Below are 13,179 nucleotides of genomic sequence, written 5' to 3'. Positions count from 1 at the left end.
GGACGTCCCCGAAGACATAAAAATGTCAAGACTGGCAATCTGAAAAAATGACAAACAAAACACTGCAAACAATCAAAAGTCTCCGTAGTGCTCGTGCCTCACGTCAGTGCAATATAATTTTATTGTGTTGAAATGTATCATGTGCCTGTTTCTTTGACTTTAGACCCTGAAGGTAGATCCATCTCAGAACCCCAGTGACAAGCGTCAGCGACAGTGAGCAATGGCGCATCCGACGGAAGTTCGGTTACTTCCCCAGGCAGCAGCGCTAGTGACGCGATTTGCAGCCCATAGCCACCCGGCTCGTTGAGAGTCACGGACACGTCACCTCAGGGCCTCCCTCCCGCAGCTGCGGAGTTTCGCCGCTTCTCCGGGCCTAGGCCCCTAAGCTGTGCCGCTGCAGGGAGACCCTTGTGTGCGGAGGGCACGGTGACAGGCCGGCTTCGTGTCGTCCTGTCTGGGGTATCCCATTCACGTCTCTGCAAACCGTACTGCGGGCCAGTGCCCGCTACGAATTCGGTGAGTGCGACATGGCTACGGAATAGCAGCTAACCGCTCCGCAGACATGGTCCTCCCTGCCTGCAGATTCCACTCCCCCCAGCTCCGAGGGTTCTGTTATTCGTACATCTGCTGCTGGTTTTTGGGGCTTCACTGATTTCCTCTTGCCCCCTGGGTGCCTGCTCCCAGTACACATGTGGAACGGGGTTTGCTGTTTGCTCTGGGTTTACGAGAGCAGGTGACTGAAGTCCAGCCAGGTGAGTCGGCAGAAGTCATGCGTTTGGGGCGGAGGGTTCCATTAAAGTCAGTGAACTTGGACGCATTGTCCGAGGCTCTTGAACGTGCGCAGAGCCGGTGAGCCTGTTGACGCTCTTCGGTACTGGACTACTTGAAGGGAGAATGCACGTGATCCGTGCGCGCTCCGAGTGAGGGCCAGTCGAGGGTTACAGGGCCCCCTCCAATGTTAACTGCAAGGCTCCCGAAACAATGCAGCAAACATACCACTGTAGCGAGTTCACTGAAGGTGACATTTAGTAAAATGTTGCATCTCCCCTCTATGGCTCTTTCTTTAGGTAGGGGATTCAAATAACCACACACTAGACATTCAGAATCTGATGGGTGTACTATACCCAGTGTCGTTGATTTGTGTGCCAGTGGAGGTCCCAATTATGCGTTGCTTCAGTGTATGTAGCGAGAAGTAGTAAATCATGCAGCACAATTTTGGCAGCATTGTTTTGCTAGTTTGACCTCTTAACACGCACTAATACTGTCTCAGCAAAAATGTCACCTCATTGGTACTGAGTTCGTCGGTCAGCAATTGAACGGTGACCTATATTTGTGTGTGTGTATATATATATATTTGCAATGTGAGTGTCGCGTCACAGCGCTGCACGTGGCGTCCTTTTTTTGTAGTTTGATCAGTGTTTTTTGTTGACATCTATAAATTATGTGCCACGTGTTTTGTGTAGAAAATACCCTCAATGCCAAATAAACTGGAAAATGCCACACATGCAGTCTCACTTAATTCTTTTGACTGTACCAGTTGGCGAGGGATTTGCCGAGGAGCGGTTAGGGAATTGCTGCAACAAAACAGTTTGGCTTTTGCACAGTTAATAATCTTAAAAGGTTGTGCAAAAACACCAATCCTCCCGCGGGTATACATCTACTACTTGGAGGACAATGTAAAACATCCATTGTTCTGTATTCTCTAATATATAGCACTTCTTTATTTATTGGGCTTGTGAGTTAAGCATTGCTGGACCTGTACCAGTAACCACTAACGCGAAACACTCCCCAAAATCCCACCCACTGAGTCCATTCTGAAAATTACCAAATACTGAGTATTGCGTTTTTCTAATGGTCGCGGCCTGCTAGGACATTGAAAGGGAAATTCGTTTTATTTAATTGATTACCTGGTTAACTCAGACTGCCCAGTCCCTTTTAGTCTGTTAAGTGATGTCTGCCACATCACCCGGACAGTTTTGGTCCATTGCTTGTTCTCTTGACTATGTTAGCCGTATTGTTAATGGCCTACCACCGGGCCGGGTAGATGTTAGCAAATTACATATTTTTTCAGCTCTGTGTTCCTCAAATAATTGTACTTCACCTTTGATGCCTACCTTTATTATGCCTTAGAGCGCCACTTGGGTCTTAAATAGTGCTGAATGGATAAGTCTGTTTGTGTAGGTGATTTTATCCCCTACGGGTTAGGAGTAAACAGTTGTATCCATTAAACTAGCGTTGTTCCCATGAGCCTTCTCAGGCTTTGAGCACAGTCCTGCATTTGAGAGAGGTAACAGAAAAAAATAACACCCCTGCACCATTTGACATCTAGCCCAGTGCAATTATATGGATGTGCCGGATTATATCACCTTTTATTGTAGTTTAGAGGAGGAATTCTTGCTGGTGTATGTTGAAGCACACTGCTATTATCAGTTAAATCTGCGGTTGTCTTTTGCTTGGATCTTTGATTCATAATAAGCCTTTAAGATTGCCCAGTGTACCAAATCAGCTGTTGTATAGATCTGTGTGTTACATGTCTATTTTTCAGCAGGTCCACTCAGCTGTTTCTTATTTTGATGTCAATAACATGAGAGCCATTGGGTTGGTTAATAACACCTATCTGTGCCTACCTGCCAGACAAACGGGATTGTGTTTGTAATTATTATATGCTTAATCATTGAATCAACACAGTACAGTAAAGGGGCCAACATGCAAAATACTAATTAGTCATAGTGTTAAGAAGGTCTTGTAGTCTCAGATACTGGATAGACTGGTCTATTCAAAAGGTACCAATACTTTGAAGGGGCATTTAATCCTAATAGTTCCAACTGGAATGCCTTAAATCTGTTGTATGTGGCATAAAGAATATAGACTTGTAACATTTAAGTTTAAACCAATTAACACCGGCTATGTTCCTTTTAGACTGCCAGCAAAGAAGCCATACAAAACACTGCCAACTCACTTCACCACAAAACTTTGGAATTTTGCTTCAAAGTAAGTTTTGCTATAGCTTGTTGTCTCCCATGCATGTTGTCAGCTTTCAGGTACATTGCTTTTAAATACGCTGTGCCTCTTTCTGGTAGCCATACAGTTAATTTTTAAGCATTTCATGAGATCTTTAGTGAATACCTTTGGACAGAATTTCACCCTTTTGCCTTAGCGCATGTTGCTTCTGGAATGACCTCTCATGCTGGAGGCAGAGTTTGCTCTGAGCAACTCCTTATGCAGACTACTAATTGAGGGTGCATTCAGGCATACAAAGAATACACGTTGTATTAAGTTGACCGTGCTTGTTCTTGTATAAAACTTGTAATGCTCATCAATGGATCCTCACAAGATTCAGATCATTCGAATAACTACTGACTGAAGACTTATTCTTGGAAACACATTTCAGGTTTGGATAATGCAGTAGATCCGCAGGCCCAAACTACTCCCTCCTTTACCACTGAGCCTTCAGAAGCTTGAAGTACGTTCTGTGAAAATTGAAGAGACACTCCTTAGGGGTTGGGTCAACTGTTCCTCATAGACAAATGTGTGTGTATGTAGGCTGAGTCGGGTTTTCCAAACAAACTTTTCTTTGTCTGCAGAATTGCTTTCTTTAAAATATCCGTGTGTGTGTGTGTGTGTGTGTGTGTGAGAGAATCCACTTGCACTCAGATATTTGTATTTCACTTTCCTTTTATTAGTCTCATAGTATTTTAAGTTTTCCCTGCATTTTATCCATACTAAGTTGGAACAGGCAACACATGTTTAACTCCTTACAATGCCTGTTCGGCTGGGGCGTTCTCAAGGCTTGGGCACTTTCTGTACTGAAATAATCTTAAGAAATCCTGGTGCTGAGTGTTAGTCTTAAATTAAGATGTGGGATTTAATCAGTGTATTCCGTGTCGGGAAGGCCACAATGAGGTCCCTATGGTCCGCAGTGGCATGTTCTAAGCCTTAGGACTCCAATTAACACTCAGCACCAGGATTTCTTAAGAATATTTCCATACAGAAAGCCCTAGCTGGACAGGCACTGTAATGGGAGAAGCACGTGTTGGCTGTTTAAACCTAGTATGAATAAAATACAGGGAAATCTGCAAATACCGTGGGACTAATAATAAGAAATTGAAATACAAGCATCTATGTGCAAGGGGATTCTCTGACATATTAGGATGTTTTAAAGAAGGAAGTTCTGGAGCTGCAAATCCTAGCTCTGCTGTGGGATCATTCAATAACTGCTGCTTCTTGCCTAACTTTGTGTGATTGACATTAATATGTGTGAATGGTGGGACATTGTGTTCATGTGTGCCCAAGACCATGGGCTGTCTGCAGATTGTCTTCAGTGTTTGGGGGACAAGACAGTCTGCATTCCTCTCTCTTCAAACCTCGTCCACCGAACATGGTCTTCCTTTTGGTTGGAGGGTCTTCCTTTTGCCTTTCTTCATTGTAGGTTTTCTCTGCTCTGGTGAATTCACCACACCCTTCCTTTTGCGCGGAATGACGGCTTTATATTGAGCTTCGTGCTACAGCAGTCCACATTCCCATGTCACCCATCACAACCCAAACACACTTGCCCCTCGCATTGGCGGTACTTTCACACCACTGATTCAAGGCAGTTCACAAATCTGATTCTTGCCCACTAACCGCTGAATACCCCAGGACACTGTGGAAAGCTCGCCCAGATCTTCAGTTGTTGGTAGTGATGTTCATAGCATAGACATCATACTTTGCAGATGCTATCACCTTATTACGGTAAGGTTGGTTGCTTTAGAATAATAGTGTTACATATGTTTTCTCTTTTACCTCTTCTTGTGTTTGACAATCCCTGGAGCATTGTTTCTTTACAATCCTTTTGATTACGTGACGACTTGGATTCTTCCTTGGCTGACATCAGGGAATTAGCTTTTTATTTAGTTTTTCCTTCAACACTCCTTTGGCTGGCATTGTTTCTTGCTCTTTCCCATATGTAGTACTTGCCCTCCCATGACCACCTCCCTCGAATTCTCCATGAACCCCTACAGTCCCCCCTCCCGCCCCCCCTCCCAGACACGCTAGTCTCTTTTGTTCCCCACACCTCTCCTCATCTTGCATGGGCCTGATTACTGCAGTTTACTGCGCGCCTGTTCCGTTCTCTCTATTGCTAATTTAATAATTTAATATACCTCTCCAAGAATATTTTGGTCCATTTTTTAACATATGCATACGTATAGATCATCGTGCTAGGGTGAGCCATTTTGGCTTTTTATGATTTATTTTTATTTTGCAGAAGCTGTGGAGCACAGGCAACAAGCATTGGTCAAGTCAAAAGATCATCCAAATCCTTTGAAAGGTGAGACCTATTGGCTTTGTCAGTATTTGCTTCTGTTGGACTCTATACCAGTGTATGCTAAATACTTGATGCTGTTTTTACGGACCTTGCAAGCCATTTTTGGGTGTATCTAACGTGTGCCCAAGTATTGAACGTCTCAAAGTGCAAACCGATACTCATGGAAGTTAATATCTGGTTGTGAGGACAGTAAATACATTTAAAGCTATATTTGGTATGCCGATTGTAATGTTGTAGACAAGTCTTCTTAGGCTATTTTCACAGAACGTTATGCTTTTGAATTGTGGACTTATCAATAGACATGCATACTCCACACGAGTGTGCTGATGCTGTGGGCATCAAGTTGTCATTTCAAGCTTAAATTGGTGTTGACCCTGTCCAAAACATCGCTTGACTTGCCTCTATAGTTCCAGTACATTGACTTGCTTGTACTCTATGAATTGTACACAATGATTGTTTTCATCGTTTACTTTTTTAATGTTTTATTTATTGGTATTAATTACTTTTGTGTAATGCTTTGGGTGAGACTGATGCTGTAAAGGTTATGACTAATGTCTGGAGCTTTTCCAGTGCACCCTTTGAAAGCTTGCCATTCCACTGTTGTCACTGGCATATAGCCCATTCATTTACCTTGTTGCCGCATTAAAATAATTGACCAGATAGCAGTGAAGCATCTTGAGTGCAGAAGACCTAGAACCACGAGGATCCTCCTAAATATAGGTATAGGAGAATCCTGAGGGCTCGTGCTGTCCATGGTGGGATTCTTTTAATTACATTATTTTATATTGAGATTGCAGTTACTGGAAAGCTGACACTTTTGAGAATGTAGTCGTAGTGGTTTTCATATTCTTCATTGCCGATTTTTAATATGAGCTCAGTATTTGAACCTGGTTAAAGAAATCTTCAGCTGTGTGCCAGAGCCTGCTAAAGAAAATACATAATGTATAAAGAGGAGGGCTTCCAGTGTCTGTAACTAGTTCCTGCTGATGCCAAAAGATATAATTGGAATGTGTTTCATATATTGGAGAACTTTCCGTCTAGATGACATTTGCCGATACAGTGCCTCTCACTTTAAGCTTCGACTTTAGCAATTTGTTTTAAGAGATGTCTAAAGGCATAATTTTTAGGAATTTCTGTGATACATGTTTGTTTGAAAGCAAGTTCCCAATATTTTTTTACCTGTTGGTGCCCTCTTATTGGACGGGTTGCCTTGATAACTAACCTACTTCTATTCTTCTCTGGTTTTGTGCGGTTTGACATCCAAAGTAATTAACTATCACAGTCACCAACCATTCCCATTTTATGATTTTGTGCTTTTTTTAATACCCCTAAAAGGATGGTAGAAGCATGTGTTTAATCTTTGAGCTCCGATTTCATGTGTTTTTATCCATTAGGAGTAGGAGGGGGAGGGAAATCAAATCTCAGCTATTGATTATGTTAGTTTAAAGAGCTTGCTGCAAGTTGAGTTTCATCTGTTCTCTTAACTTTGCTTCACTTATGATAATACTTCAATTTTTGATTTGTGTGAAAGGAATGGTGTCTTGTTGGCTATCTTGGATTGTGGAAAAGATCATTAAGGCAAAATGGACAAAGGAGATAAGCAAGTGGGGCAACAATAGTTTTGGAATGCTGTAATAAAATATGTGAATGATAGTTCTTTATGACTGGTTTTGTGAATAAGATAACTCCACCAATTGGTTAAAGCCAAATGTGTTGGTTGTTCTCAGTTTGATCTGATTTTTCTCTGACGGTCAGTTCATAGGCTGAAGCCATATGCTTTAAGAGGATTTTCTTGTTCAGTTTGTAGATGTGAGCCTACTTCGAAGTTTGTGTCCAAAAATATTTGCCTATACTTAGTGTAACAGATCACTGCTTTTTCCTAGGACATGACTGTTTTGATCACACAATGCCCACTTCTCAGTTCAGGAGTTTGGTGGTTTACGGTTTGTCAATACTTCAGTATATGCTGCCAACACTTTCTTCCCTAGCTGATGGTTTTATGTATAGTTTTGAAACTTGATGGGAGTAAGTTACCAAATATGGTGACCAGGGTGTGCACAAAACACATTTCTTTTTAGTCCTTGATGTGACACCTCTGGTGAAGGAGTTCTGGGTGTTGTGACCTGATATGTGCCTGAACACATGTTGCGTATTTTAACTTTAATGGCAGAAGTGGGGTATGCAGTGGTATTTTTATCTCAACTGGATTTGGTTTTGGTATTTCTTTCAGCTAGGGTCTTCTGTTTATGTTGAAAGCAGACACCTAGAGATTTCAGCTCTCAATGAAGTGGTTGGTTGTTGGTAAGAACGTTTCTGCACCAAAGGTGGAGTTTTCACATTTTGTTATTTTCTTTGAACAACCGAAATACTAAAACTGGAACTGCAATTGTACACTATTCCCTAGATAGTCTTAAGGTCACATTTATTATATCAATTGGTGTCTAAGTGTTTTCTCTTTGTATATTTGTGTTTTGCCTGCATTAGATGTGTTTCTTTGCGAAATATAATCTTTTTCATAGAATATTCCTAACAGTCATTGGTGAGTTGTTGTTTTCTATTGAGATGGATTGAGGTTTATGAATTTATACTCATTCCTTTGGTTTTGTGACTGTTTTTGCTTTTATGCCTCTCTGTAGCATTTCCCTGAAAATTGAGAATGAAGAGCTTGAATTTGTTGACACCTTTCTTAGTACTGTTCGCTAGATTAGAGGTTGTATTACCACTGTGCCATTGGCTACTCCTGGCTGACATTTTGGTGTGTTTGTGTTTTTATTAGGTAGTGGGGTAGGAGGAATGTCTGCTGGAGGGAGGAGGTGTCTCGGGAACGTTTTGAACAAAAAGTGCTTATCTGTGAAACTTGCAACTATTGCTATCAGACTTCTCTCTGATTTACACAGACATCAAATATCTTCTTTAATGCATACTTTTTCAATCCGTTAGTTTTTTGTGGATCCGCTTTAGAATGACAAATATTTGTCTGTTTGCCGTGAACAATGAGTTTTTTAAAAACGCTTGCCTTCCAAACACAAGACATTCAGTGTAAACTTTTGGGGTACGTTTTGTCAGCTGTGAACATCCACATATTACTGCTCTGAGTTCTCTTTTATTTAGCATTAATTTGTACTATTCAGGACAATTTTTTATGACCAAGAATGAACAATACCATAATATGCAATTACCGGCCATATCATGCCACACTACACAATAACAAGCCATACTGTACAATAAGTCATTCCACATCATATATGCCATTCCTCATCATATATGCCATAATGTATATTGACAAGCTATACCACACCGTACAATAACAACCCATATCGTACTATACCGTAACAGGCCATGTCATGACATACAATGACACACCATACTATGGCAGACCATACCACGCAAAATAACAAAAAAGCAAATTACAAAGCCAATAGATCTTGCATAGCTGAGACTAGTTGTCTTTGCCACTGCTTGTTATTTCTGCCCACTGCAGCAGGTGCAGTGAACCAGCCCACATCAGCCATTGACTAACTTCACTGTGAGTAATATCATTCTGCTCTTTCAGGAGTACATCCATAGAAAAAATAGTTCATTTCAGGGTCCGAATTTCTATGTCAGTGTTTTCTGAGACCACAACATGTTTTCGCATTTTAGCCAATGTTTTTTTTTTTTAACAGTAAAAAAGAAGCTTGCCGAAGCTTACCCAACAGTAAGGTTTGCAACGACGACGACAAAAAACAAATCAAGCATTGGCAAAGTCAAAAGGCTGGCAACCAATAAACGGCCCATTGGCCTTTCCAGTGCTTGTTTTTAAGACCAGCGTTACCTACCCCTTCCTTGCTGCTAAACATATCATTTAAACAACCAAACCTGCAGTTCCCTTTCACACTACAGAAGGTATTTGACAAATTTTGACTTTGTGTACATGAAAATAGTTCCTTTTTAAAATCCAATCAAAAGTTTTCCACTATAATGAATGAGAATTATTAAATATTTGCTCTAAGCGGATGGAGTTTGAGGCTGGAGTTATATAGTGTACTTTACAGCTTTGCCAAAAATAAAAATACAAGAAAGCTTATCTCTAGCTACTGTTTTGCTGCATAGAACGTAACCATTAATTTTGCTTTTACCCCATAATGCAACAAAACAAAGCCAGCTGGAGTGTTTAAGTAATTCCTTTGGGGGAAACGGTGATTAAGAAATCGTAAACAGTCTTTCTCAAAGCGCATGTGGTACGTGTTTGTATGTGCTTCTCTGGTGGGCGGAACTGCTGCATCTGTTGAAAGAAATTGTCTATGCAAACAAGATTGATAATTTGTAGCTCTGCACAGCTGCTAAGTGACCCTCACGTTATTCAGTCCTTGCTGTGTAGCAGTCTGCATTTGAGAGGTTGGGAATTTCGGACGCAAGTTTAGAACGTTACATTTAAGGGAAAATACGAGCACCGTTGTCCAACATGGTCTTGGTAGGAATGGTAAACTGAAGATGCTGACATGACATGGAGATAACGACCTGGCCCTCTCAATCTGTATATTTTTAAAAATGTTTAATTGATTTTCCATCCGTAAAACAACATCAATGCTTTGTGCAAATCCAAGCAGAACAATGCAGTCCGTCATTTCATTAGAGGGATGACAGCTAGGATTGATAGATCAGCTGCTGTTTGGTTCAGCAAAAAAGAGCAGTATGTTGAAACGTGTGCAATTAACAAAAACAGTTCTAACCGTCGGGTCTATTTGGTGTGAGAGTGGGACGTGTTGGGCAATTGCGCTGGCTGGGAGCAAACAGTCCATAACATGAACTGTTTGACAATGGCATCTCGTGGATCTAGTGGGTAACCACATGGGGAAGGGGAGGAGACCCATATCGGTGAATAACTGGCAGGCCCATAAGAGACTATGTCAGGGTGCAAAGTCCTCCGGTGCGGTGCTCCAGGGCTTCTCCGTTGCTTCCTCCACCCCTAGGAACAGCGGGGTCATTCTTAGTTTTGTGATTGTGGACCTGCCTCTGAAGTGTCGTGAGGTGGCTGATGGTGGTCTTATATCGGTTTTACCTTCAACACTTGCTAAATATCTGTCCTAACATTTATTTCTAGTCTGCGAGTCCCCTTTCATACGTAGTGATTTATGGGTGTTAGCTTGTGCCCGTGTCCATGTCAGAAGTGTGGTCAGCCGGTGCTGGAGAACCAAGGTGGGAGCAGGTGCCTTCCACAGCATCTCTACCTGCCTTTCAAACAGAACAAAGGCAAGGTCGACAAACCTATGAAGGTGTTTATTACCTTCGTTCTGGGGCGGGGTCCCAACAGTCAGCATTCGGGTGTGAGGGCATGGTTCGCAAACTCAGCACCTGTGGTAGTGACCTTTCAAATTGGTTGCAGCACTGGCCAATCCCAAACCATATGATAAAACCCTGCATCTACCAGGTAGCACCGGGGGCACTGGGGGCAAGGGTCGGGAACACGCTCTAAATGGGTGGGGGGAGGGTTGCAGGTCAGCCTTATGTCCGTTATTAAACTGCGTGAGTCAGAATCTTTGATTAAGAAATTCTTCCTTTACCTGTTGTAGGGCCGGGGACCAAGCATTAGCCATTACTGATTGTAGCAACACTCCATCTCATTTAGCGTGCGCCCCAAGTTAGTCAACTCCCGATTCACGACATGGACCCTAGTTGTGTCGGTGTACAATGCTACTGAGTCGCAACTGGCCTCATATCACAATCGACGGAGAGTAAGGGAGGTGAGGTCCCTTACCATGTATAAATCTGCGCCAGCAGGTTCGGGCCATAGTCATCTGGTGTGTCTCACGGCGGGAGTGAATGGTTGGGTCGAACAGCCACGTGTAGGTACTTAAGGCACCTAGGATCTCACGGACGCGTGCCAGTTCAGGGCAAGCAGCTGACAGCAGCTAGGCCATTGGTCATTGCAGCTGTGTCGCTGCATAACACAGCTCAAAATTAGGCGCCCCCTAATCCGCTTTTGGTTAGAGGTCGTTGAAGGTTGGAAAATGTAAACCGTCTTTGGCTTCCACTCCATCTCAGTTCCAGCAAGAGGCCATGCAACTCATGAAAAATAATTCTGGGAAGCATTATCGAGAGTTCTGCAAAAAATAATCTGGGTAGTATCAGCATCTTTGAGATTGCCACCCGACTCAGTGGAGAGAAGGGTAATGAGCACCAGAAGGGCAGAGACCGCTGAATAGAACCCATTGCCTTCCTTTATGTTCTTTTCCAAGTGGTATATCTGGAAGCCCAGATATTTGAATATATCATATCACCACTGTAACTGGGATCCCGGCAGAGCAGCGTTCTGCAGTTCAGGGCACAGTGCCGGGGGAGACAGACCAGATTTCGTCCAGTTAACCATGAGCTTCGAGACGTCCCCAAAGGTAACCATTAGGCCTGGAATGGCGGCCTTCACATCACAAAGTTAAACCATGGCATTATCCGCATACAGCAAGATGATGTTGTGTATGCCTACCTCCCAAGTCCCCGAAGGTGGCAGGCCAGTTGCTCCATGACGAAGGCAAACATTAGTGGGGGCAGTGGGCACCCCTATTTAGTGCCTATTTGAACTGCAAAACTGTCTGAGATCAGTTGACCTGTCCTTTCCCTCTTCGTCGGACCATCGTACAAAACACAGGTCCAACCGAGATAGCCAGGACCGAACCCCATATGTTTTAGGGTCAGGAGGAGGAAGTCTCAGCTCAGGGTGTCAAACACCTTCTCGATATCTAACGATACAGCCCCCTGGCCAAAGGCCTCGACGGGAGTGCCGTGTAGAAGGTGCAGTAGGCAGTAGATGTTCTTGAAAGTACTGCACATCCGTATGAATCCAGCCTGGCCAGCATGTACAAGAGTACTAATGATAGGGAGCGGGCGGTTTACCAGTACTCTGTCTAGGATCTTATAGTCAAGGTTCAGTAGTGAGAGAGGGCAGTAGGAGTGAACGTCCAGCAGGTCTTTGCCAGGTTTAGGCAGGGCTACTATGAGGGCCTCTGGGAGTGGGTCCAGGAGGTGCCCTGTTTTGGCCTCATTCAACATTTCCAGAAGATGTTCAGTAGTTTAAACGGTAAAGGTAGCAGCCTGTCCATGCCTGGCACCTTATTCTGAGCAATTTGGGAAATAACTGCCTGTATCTCCTCCAGCTACAAAGGTTCGTCCAGCTTGGCTGCTGCAGCTGGTTCAGCTTGACCGGCAGCAGATTGCATAAAAACCTCTTCATGTGACCCAGTGGCAGGGGGGCTGTCGCTGTGTACAGTCTCAGGTAATACTTCCAGAATGCAGTGTTTGGGCCACGTAAGATGTAACTAATGCTGCATCTTCCAATCTGATCGCCCCAATCAGGGTTCGCTGCTGGTCTTCCTTCACTGGCCAATTCAGCAGTCTGCCCGAATGATCCCCCCTCGGCACGCAGCATAGCTGTACGCTGCTTGTAATCATGTTTCCCCAGGCGCGCTGCTGGGCCTGTCCACTGCTTGTGGAGGTGTTGGAGTTGCTCTGCTGTCGCGGTGCGATTAACCACCCTTACCTCCAAGGGTCATAGCTCTGACTCAAAAGCCATTAAGGCAGAGGTCTTCAAACTGTGGGGTGGCCCCCCCTAGGGTGGCCTCCAAGTGAGCCTAGTGGGGGCGCCAGACTCTGGCCAAAAGAAGCATTATACAGATAACAGGCCTTTGTTTTAAGCAGAAGCAGGTTATTGCATTAAAAAAAAAAAAAGGTAACAGTACTCAACTGCAATGTTTAAATAGGCCTAGACATATTCAAACATTGCCATCTTTATAAAATAATTGTGAAAAATTCTGAGGGGGGGCAATTATTTTTATTTTCCAACTGGGGGGCGCGGCATTAAAAAGTTTGGAGACCACTGCATTAAGGGGAGGATCAGAAAA

The 13,179-nt window shown here is 43.3% G+C and overlaps 1 protein-coding gene across 4 annotated transcripts in view; it reads left to right on the top strand.

Moving 5' to 3' along the window:
• Positions 1-312: 312 nt before the first annotated feature.
• U2SURP (U2 snRNP associated SURP domain containing) overlaps positions 313-13,179 on the top strand; it is a 478,698-nt gene continuing 465,831 nt past the window's right edge. Inside the window, exons 1-3 of one of the 4 annotated variants that reach the window (XM_069213906.1) lie at positions 313-516; positions 2,920-2,991; positions 5,246-5,308. The gene's annotated coding sequence lies outside the window, so the exon portion shown is untranslated. Of the gene's footprint in view, positions 517-639; positions 753-2,919; positions 2,992-5,245; positions 5,309-13,179 lie in introns of those variants that run through there. The other 3 variants (XM_069213908.1, XM_069213907.1, XM_069213910.1) reach the window with 3 other exon arrangements.

This window comes from Pleurodeles waltl, chromosome 11 (genome assembly GCF_031143425.1).
Source record: "Pleurodeles waltl isolate 20211129_DDA chromosome 11, aPleWal1.hap1.20221129, whole genome shotgun sequence".
Taxonomy (NCBI): domain Eukaryota; kingdom Metazoa; phylum Chordata; class Amphibia; order Caudata; family Salamandridae; genus Pleurodeles; species Pleurodeles waltl.
Note: the sequence above shows the minus strand (reverse complement) of the source record. Positions and strands in the feature narration are given on the sequence as shown.